The following is a 15141-nucleotide window of genomic DNA, read 5'->3' on the forward strand; positions in this document are numbered from 1 at the left end:
AGGTTGTCCTACTCAGGACATCAACGTCAGTCTAATTTGGGTTCTCTTTAGGTCTCTTGGAATTAGCAATGTGACTGGCAAGTCACTTTGCTGATCGGAGTTCTAAGGACTAAGCCCTATATTCGAGACCGAGCAAGATTAACCTCGAGTGTGTTCTATGCTAGCCTATGATAATGACTTGGGTTTACCCCGAATCCTGATTTATGATGGATTCATTTTATTCTGAGGCTAGCACATTGCAATTTTTTTTAAGCTATCCATTAAATCATTAATTAATTAATTATTACTGTAACGCCCCGCTTTCCCGGGCGTGTTATAACTTGGGACAATTTCGGGACAATAATTTTTTTCTTCAAACTTAAAGCTAAAGCACATCATTCCTTGAATACGTCCCAGAATTCTCATACTTTAATCTCGAAAGAGAATCATTATACACATCAAATGCGGAAGCAATGATCAAAACCTGATATCTTAACATTGATCATAAATCAGTTCTTACATCTTCATTAACCATAAGAATCAACATTCCTCAAAACGTTTAGAATCTAAAGTAGCAGGACTTAAATACAAGGGCTGCACAACATACATTTCATTCTTCATATACTCTGCTAAGTGCCATTTCATGACTCATTTATCCTCGTATCTGCTACAATCTCCATCTAGAACGTTTGAATATTCTAGGGGCAAAACCTAAGTTAAATAATGAATCATCTAAGTAAGGGTACAGAAAACATATTTCGTGCATGAATGCAATATCTTTCCTCATAGGTGTCAACTGCACCCCTCATACTACCTACCATTTTTGCGACCACCTCTTTCGAAGCCGGGGTGTATGGGTGCACCCTTGGTAAAGTAGCGGTGCCAGTTCGTACTCTATACGGCCTCAATGCGAGTGATCAATGATATCAACGTGTATTTTTGCATTTCATAGTCATGTCATGTATGCAGTCTATGTGATGGTTACATATCAGAGTATGTCAATATGATGAAAACATTTTCAATGAACATAATTCACTTACAAATCAAGCATTTTTCATAAAACTAACTTTAATTGAGAAGTACTATTTACCTTCTCAAGCTTATCAAGCTATCTCGATATTCGCGCCTATCTCGAAGTTCGTGCATCACCTCGATTTGTGTGCCAACCTCAAAATTTGCACAAGTCTCTTCAATTTTAGTCTCAAAGCATCCTAATCACCATAATTATTTAAATAAGCATCCAAAACCTATTTTCCATAATTTATTGCATTTTCTCTATATTTCTTCCTATTTTTCCTCAATAAATCCAAAGTAAATATTTCTAAAATATTTTCTCAAATATTTCACTACGAAAATTCATAAAATAATATTCCCAAATTTCTGAAATTTTCCAAAAAATTTCACTTACCTTAACTTAGCTTCCTCAGCTTCCTCGATATGCGTGCCCTGATCTCGAAATGCGTGCCCGAACCATTTTCTCGCCCAAAATATCCAAAATATTAATAAATCACCAAATCCTATTTTTTGAGATTTTTTTGAGAATTTTTCCTTTTTTTTTCTTTCTCTTTCTTTTCTTTTCTTTTCTTTTTCTTTTTCTTTCTTTTCTTTCTCCCTTCTTCTTCTTCCTCTTCTTCTCCTTCTTCCCGCGCCTGCAACTCCTCTGCCTCATCTTCTTCCCGCAGCCGCCGTCGCTGCCAGCGCCACCGCACGCCTCCGCCGTCGACTGCCCGCCGCCTCGGCCTCCCGGACCCAGGCGCCATGCACCGCCGCGAGCTGCTGCTCGCGGCCGCCGCCCGCTTGCTACCCAGCCGTTGCGAGATCGCGGCCCCTCTGATCTACTGCCGGCCTTGCCGCCGCTTGCATCTGACCTCCTTGCTCGCTGCTCCGCTCGCGCCACCACCGCGACCAGCTGCTCCATGCCCGTGGCTCTCGCTCCTATGCCTTTGTTCGTCGACCATGGCTGCCGAGCAGCAGCTTGCTGCTGCTGCCATGGCCATTTTCGGCTATCTCCCTCTCTTTCACTTTGGTCTCTCTCTTTCTCTCTTGATCTCCCACTTTCTTGCTGCTCTGAATTGGCCAAATGCATCTCAATTTATAGGCAAGCTGCTATACAAAATGCATATATATATATATTTATGTGTATAATTTATATATCACACAATCTCAATCTGATCATAATCTTGCTAACATTTTCTCCAATCTTGCGCAAATCTCGGATGCTGAATCTTGTAGGAAATCCTTAGCCATCACTCTAGCAATTGAATAATTCAACTTGCAGCAAAATGAAGCTTCACATAAGCTCTCATTCACGCACACACGCGCACGGATGAGTATATATATCTATATATTTTGCACGTCACGTTTAATTGCTTAATCCATCAAATCATCCTGTCCTACCTACACCATGTTTCCTGGAGATTTTTTCCTCAATTTATGCTACCAAAATCTCTCCCATTGCAGCAAATCTCGGCCATTTAAAAGCTTCACAGAAGCTGGCCTTCTCATCTACTCGCATATATATATATATAATTTCATATTATACATTTAAATCTCACTTTTCATTTTTATTACACTTGTGCAATTCTCTAATTGCAATTACATCCTCAAACGCTGAATTAAATTGTATTACAATACCGAAAACACAAAATTAATAACTTTAAAGTTACTCAAAAATATCGATTTTTGCCCCAATGTCCTCACCGGGCTATCGTTTCATCCTGAAACCACTGAAGGGTTACTCATTACGCAAAACCAGAGCCCCCCTAGAGTTTCGTTGATCTTTCGGGAGTCCCCTACGACAATTTGATTTTTACAGCCTAATTAGTAACTGTATTTTAGCTGTACCGAAAGCTGTTCCCGATCCGATTTCTTTCGATACCATAAATCTTATCTTAGAACGCTTATCGAAACCCTATCATTTTCCTTAGACAATTTCACTTCGAGGCATTCCTTACAGTCGGTTCGATACTTTTAACTGCTATCAAACCAATTTTTCGGTATTTTAAACTCATCGAAATTACGTGACAAGCTCATACAAACATGGGGTATTACAATTACGCTTTTAAAAATTTACCAATTAAGTCATAAATATATTTTTTGGGGAAAAACTTTAAAATGTTATCTATATTAAAAGAAATCTAGTTATGGGTGAATATATATATATATTATTCTTATTCCAGCCTATAAGTAGGTGTGTAGCTCCACTATACACATACGCGTAGCATACATGGCAAAGCATGATGACGTAGTCGATGGCTAAGCTTGACAAATTCCATGGTGCCAAATTCAAATATTATGCAGGTTAAGGTATATAATAACTGATTCGGGGTGTTAGGCAATGGTTAAAATCTTCGATAATTTTCATTACGTCGCTATTTTTATTACCCAAATGTGACAACCTTGTTCTATTCATTGTAGGCTTGGATTCTCAGGATTTCGCTCGATCTTCTCCCAAGCTCGAACTTGAGTCATTCCTTCCCAGGTAAGTAGACAGGATATGTTATGTTTACCTTATATTGTGCACGTATATACTGTTCCATGCATAATTTGTACATGATTTTTATATGCGGATCATGGAAAAATACTTTTAAATGTTTTTAAAATGCATAAAATATTTTCATCCTACTAGGAGAGACATAATCATAAAGATTATAAATGATACCCTAATTGATTTCTTGTCTTTGAGTATGTGAAATGTTGAATGATATGGTGCATTTTAGGCACCACATGAAATGATAAATGGTTATGACTTGTGCATTAAGTAGGGTATCATTTGCATTATTAGAGGACTAACTGGTAGATTCTCTAATGACTCACAGCAGGAAAAGATCATGGTACTGTGAGGCTTGGCATGCCAAGGCCATGAGAGGCATGGATAGTATGTTTCAACACTGCTATCACGTGGGCTATTATGGTATTATAGTGTGATGATGATGTATGTGCCAGTATATATGTACTTGTGTGCATATGTGTATAGGTGCTAGGCCAGTTTCTACTAGTGGGTCGTTAGATTCGGTGCATGCATTGCATACAAAAAGTGTAACGCCCCACTTTTTAAATATACAATGAAGCTAAATACAGGCTAATCGGGCTATTTACAACACACAGGCGTTATTGAAAATCCTTTATCAACGAAAGCAAGGATTGAACCTGAGTACGCTAAATAGTTAGGATTTCCACAAGTTTAATAAAAATCTGTCATGCACCAACATATCAGAAAACTATAGCAGCCTTATGAATACATGAATTTGCAGTACAATCGTAGAACTGAACACAAACACCATACATCCTTAAGTATCTTAGCTGCTATTTACAATATAATATTGGAAATACAAGTACTATGCTTGGTTTACAAATATAAACAGCGATTTCGTAAACTAAAAAAAACCAAAACTTAAAAGCTAGCCCAACACTACCTCCTCGCCTTTACTTGAACTGGAACCTAGGATACCTGTCACATCTGACATACCTGGAACGTTGAATGTTCCAGGGGTATGAAACCACAGTTACATCTAAGTGAGTGGTACAAGATAGGAATAATGCATGCAAGAGCAATATGTAGTGATGCTAAGAAATATACAGAAATAAGTACGAAATCTCCCAAGATTATGTCAATATAAACCTCCCATGTGGTAGCCATGTCAGGATGTTGTCATGTCCGAACCTCTCGGCCCCCTTACACAGGCACGAGATATTATCTTTACTTGCCATATATGAACCCCTCGGCCCCCTTACACAAGCACCCATGGTAGTTCATACACAACAAGCCACCAATTAGCCACAGTCACCAAAATGACATGATGTATGAAAAAGCAGAAGGAATATGATATGCAAGAAACAAGCCATGCACGAGAGTCATCGTGTTCAGCCCGATGTAGCAAAGTAAAAAAGACACGCTCAAAGGAAACATGAGATGTAAGCAATAGACTACCCACAAATGAAACCAATAGTGATCAAGAAGCAAGAAGCATGTAGAGACCACTCACCTTGACTGTTTACCTTTTGGGTGTACTGCTCGCGCTTGTCCGGTTCGATTTTCTGCAGAAAATACATATTTTTGTAAACCAAAATTTAAATATTTTTACATATGGTTATTGTTTATTAAAATAGGAGTTGATATGAAAAATTGAAGGCAAAAAGGCCTATTCACGCGCCCTCATGCGTCGAGAGAAGAGGCCCCATGCGCTGCCACGCGCAACCCTCCCCGACCCGTGAAGTTCACGCGCCACCCTTATTTTTCAGCCAGCCTTGCACAGTTTTCGTATTTCGGCCATAACTCACTCGTTTTAACTCCGATTTGACCCCCATTAGGAAATAGGACTTAAATTTTGATTTATCCAGTAGTTGCAGGTGTTTTCCAGCGGTTATTTATTTTCCGATGAACCTCTCATTCTCCTTCATTCCTTCACCGATTTCCCCTATTTTCTTGCAGAACCTCCCCATTTCTCTTGAGAACAGAATCCTCACTTAGAAATATCTCTAATCCACAATGGTTTGGCCCAAAATCTTTCACCCAAAGGCCCTATTTATAAACTTTCTAAGCCAATCACTTGTCTCCACTTATCCCGTCATTATGAGTCTTATCCGCCACCTCAAGGGAGTCATTATGAGGCGTAATCATGACTCCCAAGTGGCCTAATAGTTTCTTGCCACTTGTACTTAAGGATAAGGTTTGGAAACTTTAGCAAACTTGGAGATTAAGTAAGATTTTCTAGCCAATCACGCGATGCCACATCAAGAGGGGTCATTATTAATCATCATATGACCTTATCTTATCTTCTAAGTGGCCAATGGTTGCTTGCCATGTGTCCTTGAGGATAAGATTTTGGAGACTTGAAGGCTAAGTAAACTTCTATGGCCAATCACGCATTGCCACCTTGCGAGGTCATTAATGATGTTTCATCATGACTTCCAAATAAGCTAATAGTTTTCTTCCACCTTGGGGGTTTATTATTAAAGAGGTTTTATCATTACTTTTCTAATGGCCAATAGTTTTATGACACCTAAGCACCCTTATCATAACTTTTCCTTTGGGCTAATCATATCACGCCACATGTCCAAAACCATATTTGAAAAGGATTTGGAATCCAAAGTTAAATCGAAATGTTATTTGGAGTCCACAATGTAGATTTAAATGTGATTTGAAATCCAAACCTTTCAAATATTGCACTTTCGCCCCAAACTTTTGGGTAATTTTCACTTAAGCCCTTGCAACTTGGTCTCCGGGTAATTTTTAATTACACTTTTTTGCCCCTAGAAAATGGATAAATTATGCTAATACTCCAAGATTTTAGGTAAATTACACTTTTACCCAAATTTCAATATTTTCAATTTTGCCACTAGCTCAAAAACTGAACATTTGTCTCAAGACTTCTATAATCCTTTGAAATAACCTATTTCCTCAAGTATTAGAACCCAATAATCTCAAGTATTACATCACATTTGAATTTGAAAATCTGGGATATTACAAAAAGTATAGGAGACTTAGGTGGTTAGGTGAGCAACTTATGGGGGTTGTCTCTAGGCACCTACTTTTCTTGCATTATGTTTTTCTTTTGAACCTCAAATTATGTAAACCTATGATACATATACTTGTTATTCTTCCTACTATTATGTTATTATATCCATGATATTCTTCCTAGCATTTTTATTGCATACTCTCATAGTGGGCATAGCATACCTTATACTCACGAGTCAACAAGACTCACCATTTTTTTAAAAAAATATTTTCAAAAAATTCTTCTTTTGAATATTGGTCCAGCGGATCTTCTGTTATGATGTCAGACCTCTTTTGATTCTTGATTTGATATAGAATGCTCTGTGGAGACGCACACTTATTGTTGAGTCTATTCTTTTATACTTTATTTTTGTGATATACATTTGTTCCAAAATCCCGCGATATGGGACTGTATATGTATTTATGACAGCAGAATGATAGATATTCATTTTGTAGCTGTTGTATATGAGATATCGAGATCTTTTGTGGGAAGTTGATATAGTATTTTAGTTCTTGTCTCTATATTTTGTCAGTATTATTAATGCTTATAGCAAATCAAGCTAGAGAAGAGGCTTACTAATCCACGGTGGGGTCTCTAGGCCTGGGGATTAGGGCCAGTCAGGACCTATTAGAAATTGGGTCGTGATAATTATAACTTTGTAATGTTCTTAACTTGACTCCTTGGAAACCCTTCTTGAATCCATTCCTCTCAACCTTAATGAAATATGGAAATTTTTCTCCAAAAAGTCATAAAAATTTGATTTAGACAACTCCATGGGATCACACTATTTTCTTTTCCCTGAACATCGTTTGCTCCAACACTTCATTTCCACCTCTATTAATGCCCGAGATGAATCTTTGAACTATATCAATATTCATTACCTAAAATCATGTAGTGCATCATTACCAATGCTCGCTTTAATCTTATTGCATTTATCTTTGATAAAATGTATAAATCAATCATCCATAAGTCCTATGAAAATCTCCTATACAGGATGTTTATATGTATTATTCTCATCCAAACCCACGGGTATTTATAAAAGGAAGAATTTACTCTGAATTCACCCTCAACCTTTTGAAAATCCATTGTGGACAAAGGATATGGCAAATACCTTTCGGTCCTCTACCAACTTCTTTCGGTCATTATTCACAAAACTCTCAAAATGCCACTAATCCTGCCTAAAAAATCCCTCCAAGTCGATCAAAAGTTCTAGTGATGCTTGAAGAATCAACCTTTATACATCATTTTCTCCAAGATCAAATGGTAAAGATGGAAGAAATTCAATAAGAGATCATGAAGAAAATAGATAGCATGGATAAGAGGCTAAGGAAAGTACAGCAAAACCAACAAGTGATTCTTAACAAGTTTGGAAGACCTAGAACAAGAGCTTAGAAAAGGTAGCACATAGTGGTTCTCAACTCTGATAAAAAAGAAGAGGAAAACGGAAACCATCAATGAAGATGAAGAAAATGTTTCTGGAGTTAAGGAAATAATTCAAATGATGTAATTCTTATTCCTAAGAACTCTCAATTTATTTTGAGTTGTAATATCTTTAGCACTCTTTTATCTTAAATTTAGTCTATTTTCTTTTGCAAATGTGCTCTTTTGATTAAAATTTTGAAATATACGAGTTCTTAGATGAATCTAAATACAAGTTGAAGAAATGGGTAATATAGTCCTTGGTATACAAGCAAAAGATTATAAATAAAAATCAATAAAATCATGTATTGAAACTGATTGAAAATCGAGTGAATTATCAAGACAAGTGAGTGAGCCTAAAATCTACTCGAATTGAGCTTGAAATATACAAACATATTCTTTAATATGTGAACATAAAGTTGCAAGCAAAATTGAGTGAAAGAAAAATTGTTATCAAGTGAAGGAAAAATCAAATCGAGTGAAAATTGAAAATACTCGAAGACCATAAGAATTAGAAAAAGTGAATAAATCAATCTCTTTCTACTCCATTGTCACTAGAATACCATGCGAGTGAATATGAGAATCACTCGATTATCAATAAGCACCAATCAATTGAATATTTCAAATAGAAAAGGAGTAGAATCCTCTAAATATCACTCGATTATCGTATTAAATAGTTGATAACTTTCAAAGAAACTGAGAGTGTTATCTGTTAATCCAAAATCCAATTGATTAGTAAGAAAAGCTACATGATTTTCCCTTAACCTAATTGAATACCCTTAATCCACGATCAACAACTTTATCATTATCATTGTTAAGGACACGAACTATTCATCTAAGGGTTCCATAGTCATCATATGCATTTAAAGGATGTCCAATGATGCCATCATTATTTTCTCCATCAATATTAGCTTCCATAACATCTTCACATTCTTGTGTTTGATCCCATATACTCTTATGTCTACACCATGGAGGTCCATTGTGATCTTCGTCAAACCCTCCTCTAAGCTCATGCTAAGGACTGGGTAAAATAGTCTCTCTGTTGATCAACATATCCTACCTATCAAACCATATCATTCAAGTTAGATCAAGACAACTTCAATATTGTTCTAGTCTTTCACCTATCCCCTAATGTAACTCAAATTTGGATGAAGATGGAAGGCACCCCCATGAAACATAATAATTTGAAAAAGATTCAACATCATGCATGCAAATTGCATAATAATGGTTAGGTTGTTCACTACCAAAAAAAAGTAGTAAAAAGTTAGGTTGTTTAAATAATAATTTACCAACGAAAGATGGGTGATCCAAAAGATGGAAAATATTTAATATGTGTTCAATGTCAAAAATATCCCACTCCAAAGTTTAAATGATGAGAAATATATCTTCAAATTTAAAAGTTGCCTATGAATATTTTATGTAAAAATTCCATGTCAAAAGTTAATCATTCCATTTTGAACATGAGATTTTCTATACATGAATGTCTGAAAATTCTATGTGTAATATTTCTATTTCTTTTTTTTTTTTTTTTTTGAAAGAAGATAGAAAGTTTATAAATATTAAATTACAACTAATCACGGGCCAATATTAATTGACATGAACATCCTTGCTTAAAACCCTAGAAGTACTAATACAATCCCACCAAGCTGTAAAGCACACAATTAAATGATGAAATTTGAGTTGCCAACGAAGGGGTGTGCAATCTCCAGCCATTGTAAAAACATAATAGTAAGTCAAACAACCATATTATACGAACTAAGCACTTTAGTTGGTATTAATCGATTGAACAGATGAGGAAGAAACACGCAGCACTGCAGAATAATCATGAACAAAATAAACACATATGTATAAGAGTCATTAACTGACATCTATAGAAAATAAGCACCAACAAAGCTAGCAACCTGATTGTAATAATTGGTACCAACTTTCCCCATTTGAAATCGAAAAAAATTCAAAAACCTTCATATTTGCTTAAAGTGTTTTCTATACATGACAATTCGTAGTTTAATGTGTTTTATCAATTAATTGGCATGAATGAGAGAGAGAGAGAATGAGAAATTTTCATATTTTTTTAGTCAAAGATTAAACAAATTCTACCTATACTTATAGTTATGCAACAAAACAAATGATAATTGTAAAACATCAATATTTTTAGCTTTTTGTCGTTTTTCCCAACAAATTTATAGTTACTAATTAACCATTATGTACCTAGTTGGTTGCAAAAAAAGTATTTCCTCAAAAAAATTTAGAATAAGCACCATATTCTAACCTTTTGGTGAACCTAGATGTCCTCGATTTGTCAATAACGATGTCCCCACTGCCTCTATTGTAATCAATCCTCATAGTTAATCTGTTGTGTTTACTTAATTGTGACCCTCAACAACTTATATCCAGCGTCTTTTCCCTCAAGTCAATTTTGCACAAGAATCCTCACATGTATTTGTTTTTACCCATATTTTATTCTCTATATCAAAACCCTAGCCCATCATTTTTTATTGATTTCACATAGAGAAACTTAGCAAATGTAAATCAGTTTCAACATAGAGAGCATACCTTTTTTATCTTTCAAACCCTAATTTGCAGCCACTAATTAGTTTCTTTCCCATAATTTGGATTTTAGTTTACTTAATGTTCTCACAAACAATTTCAATAGATTTCCATGTCATTTTGTATTTTCCACCTATTTTACTTTCATTTTCACATATTTTCTTTTAAAAGCCACGTCATATGTCCTTGTTAGAAGAAAACAATATAGAGTAATGGTTATAGACGATGATATACTGTTGAGTTTTATGTTTTGATGATGACTGTTTTATATTAAAATTTTAATGTTTTCATAAACTTGTTTTGATAGCTTCAATATATGTGAAATTTATTTTATCCCTCTTTAGCATTGTGCTTAGGGCTATGTTAAGTTTATCTTGATAGCCTATATGTTGAGGTTGCCTTGAAAATATATAGGGTTAAGGAACGTTGTAACGCCCCGCCCTTTTTAAGGGCGTTAAATAACTTAGGAATTTTAGGAATATATTTTTTTTTTCAATATAAACTATTTCCCGACAATGTCGTTTTACCTTCCCAGCATACTAAACAAGAATCAATAAGCTAAGACATGTAATCATCATAAATGCGGAAGCTTAAAATCGAAACTTGATATGGTACATAATCAATTCGCTTTATAACAATATAAGAATCCGTACCATTACATCATATCTTCAAAAACTTTAACACATAAATACATGGAGACTCGTTTCTCGAGATATTAACTAAACACCTCAGGTGCAATCTAATGATACCTCAATCATACATTGACATTTCTCATCTCATCTGATATATATTCAGATCTTCCTGAAACAAACAAAATACCGAATCAATCTGCTAAATCATTGGACACGTCACCCCGTGCCGCCATACCTCATTCACGTTCTTGCCTGAGCTGCAAGTTTAAACTGGAACGTTGAATGTTTCAGGGGTATAACCCAATTAGAAGATGAAACTTCTAGTGAGGGTCCAAAAACATATATATGGATGCATGATGCAATAACGTGAACAAATATTTACCCTAGTGTAACTTTCCTAGCCCACAAGCCCGACACGGAATCCTAGGCAGAATCTTGGCACCTCCGGCAAGATAATCCTAACATTATTCCATCAATTGCTCTTGGGGAATTAGAGCTACACTCTTACGGTGACATCCCATTCCCATGCACAAATATCAATATGACAATAATATCGTACCATGCAAATATCGCGACTTTCCATATAATATGACAAAATGAATTATATCTTTCATAAATATCATGCATATATAGGCAATCATATTTTTCATAAATATCATGCATAATAACCAATCATATCATATAGGATAGGCCAACTCACCTTTTGAGATAAACACGAATTTTCTTGAAAAGCACGCATTGCCTCGATATGCGTGCTATACTTCGATTTTCGTGTCAACTCTCAAAAATTGCACCAATCACTTTTCCTTGAGTACATAAATCATAAAAAGCATATTTAATCGCTAAATATTTTAATATTCCAATTTCTTTCATTTTTTTCTATTTTTCCTTCTAAAAATCCCAATAAATTCCCTCGAGACTATTTTCTCAAGTTTCTTTCCACAACAATTCATAATATCCAATGAACTTCAAAGGAAAATTACTGAACTTACCCGAATGTTGCGTTTTCATGCAAAACGAGGCTATTTGGTCTGAATATCGAGACATCGAGATGGCAAACACCAAAACTTTACGCACAAACCCTCGTAAAACATTTTTCTCGATTTTTGAGAAATTTTTGCAGAATTTTTGGACTGTCCACGCGCCCGCACGCGCCTAGGGCGACTGGGTGCGCGTGAAGACCAGCGCGTGACCGGCACGCGCCGGTCGTCTTCTCTGGCGACGGCACACTAGAGAAACTGGCCGACTCCACCAGCTTCTTCCTCTCCTTGAATTGATCCAAATGGCGTACCTTGGGGGCTGAAAGGAGCGCCGAAGGGCTTCCAACCGAGGCCTCAAATGATCGGCCAGGCGGTCCGCCTCCCAACTCCAGCGAAGCTCGAACAGCCTTCAAACCGCCATGAAAATGCCCCCAAAATCTCCAGAAAGCTTCCTCAGGCTATGGGTAACAAAAGCCCTCTATTTTAGTCTCCTAATTTGTTCGAAATTAGCCTCGATTTGAAGCTCCAAGTCTTGAAATTTTCGGCCTTCATGAACGCCTATTTATAGGCAAATCCGATCCTTCAAACGCCCTTGATCGACCAACCCGAGGCCTTAAGAGCTTCTACCTCCCCTCAATCGACCTCGAATGAGCTTTATCTGACTACAAAAGTGATTTGCAGGCAAACGACCCACGAACCAAACTTTTGGTTGCTTTTTCTTGCTTTTCTGACCAACCTAGTGGCCGTTGTCGCCTCTTGCCTTTAGAAAAGATGCTCCCCCGATCATCCCTCGTGCAACACTATGGTCCATTTCGGTGATTGGATGGGTTGGTTGGCATGGCTGTTTGGAGGTTTTCCTGAAATTGCACTTTAGCCCCTCTAATTTTGGCTATTCTCACTTTGGCCTATTTCACTCAACCCCTGAGCTTTCCATAATTTCTTTTAAGACCCTTAAGTCCTAAAACATCCATTTGACCCCCAAAAATTCCAAAAAAACATTGTTTCGGTCTCCTTCTGGTAATTTCGAAAAACTACACTTAGGCCCGAATCTTCGTTTTGGCCCTAAACCCTTTCGTTTCTTCCTGAAACCACTGAAGGGTTGTTACTTATGAAAAACTGAAGTCCCATCAAGCTTCCGTTGACTTCTCAGAAGTCGTCTATAATAATTCGATTTTGTAGCCTAAATGACAATTGCATTTTAGCTGTACCGAAAATCGTTCCTGATCTCATTTCTTTCGATGCCATAAATCATACCTTGAAATACTCATCACGGCCATATGATTTTCCTTTGGCATCTCGACTCTAGGGCACTCCCTGCAGTCGATGCGGTCAATTTTTTGGGCTATTTAGATATCAATCTTCCCCAAAATTTCGTTTTTATAATAAAACGCTTATTTTCAAATAATCCTAATTTCTTGGGTATTACAAACGTTAATAGATTTATCATTTAGTTTGATTTATCTCTAAATGTTCTCATATGTGTTAAACTTGTTTTAGCCATATGCTTTATTGGTATATTTTTTAATATGCCTCTCTTTGGGGTCATCCTAAAGATAACGCATGAGCGCTTTGTAGTGCTCGTGATATACTTAGTGTTTTATGTGACAACATTACTCAATGTTTAAGAGTAATGTGTTCTATATTTCTTATCAGATGTTTAAGTGTCAAACATCGAGATTTTTGTGTAAATGATCATATGCTTAAGTGATAGTATTTGAGTTTTGATTTGTAGAATTTAAATTGTCTTATTTTTTAGGATATGTTATATCCTTTTTTCTATCATAGGCTTGTTAAGGTTGTGCTAATAACCTTACAATGTTTTTCTTGTGATTGATGTAACACCCTACCTCTCTAAGGCATTATATTTATGCTAGGATTTTTTTTTTTTATACATACTCGAATCATTCTAAAATTCTCAACATAATCATATAAGAATAACATTCCCAAAATAGAACTAGGGAACGGTAAACTAATCATAAACGGAAGTAGAATCAGAACCTAATGATCTCAAAAATTAATACACAAAAGAGTCATACGTTCACATCACTCCGTCCAACATAATATTACAATAACAATTTAAAACCAAATACGAAACCAACTGAAATATTGGTCCTAGCCTTGACATAGGGCCCACAAAAACTTTCATCATGCTTATGCCTCGATCACTCCCATGCCTTTCCGGTCGGTCGTCTCGCTTGGAACATGGAAATTCCAGAGACAGATGTCCAACATTAGAAGATGAATCTTTTAAGAGAGGGTTAAAATAACATGTATGTATGATGCATGGACTCACATAAACAGATGCCCTAGTGTAATTTCCTTGGCAAATCAGCCCAACACAAAACCCTAAGCAGTAGTCCCATCTTGCACACAAGGCAACAGAATACTCTTATGCGTTGTTTCAGCAATACCATTGGGGAATTACGCCTGCACTATCAAGGTGACATCCCATCCCATGCAAAATTATCAACATGCCAACAATATCATGCCACGTGAAAAGTCACGTTTATCGATGCAACAATATATGTACAAACATGACAATATTTTTGAGATTTACATAATACTTAGCAATTTTCAGGAATAACATGCATAGTAAAAGAAACCTCATCACATATAAGCCTTTAAGGTAAAACCACTCACGTCGAACAAAAATACATTTTTTCTCGAAAAACATACGTAGCCTCGATTTTCGTACCAAACCTCAAAAGTCGCACAAACGCTTAATCCTCAAGCCACAAAGCACCTTATCCATCATATTTATTCAAATAAACATCATCACCTACTTTTTTTTATAATTTCTTCACATTTTCTCCATTTTCTTTCTATTTTTCTATCCAAAAAATCCAAATTAAATACGTACTCAAACATTTTTCTAGATATTTTTGCACCAAAAATCCTAAAATAATTCCCTCAAAATTTTGGAAAAAAAATCAAAGATTACCTATTGGCCGCACGCCTTGCACATGGACTACGAGTGAAAGAAGAGCGTGAGCTTCACGCGTCGATCGTCTTCTCCAGCTCCAATACACTGACGATGCTGGATTTTGCTCCTAGATTGATCTATCTTCTTAGTTGATCACAATGGTA

This window comes from Diospyros lotus, chromosome 10, assembly GCF_014633365.1.
Source record: "Diospyros lotus cultivar Yz01 chromosome 10, ASM1463336v1, whole genome shotgun sequence".
Lineage (NCBI taxonomy): Eukaryota > Viridiplantae > Streptophyta > Magnoliopsida > Ericales > Ebenaceae > Diospyros > Diospyros lotus.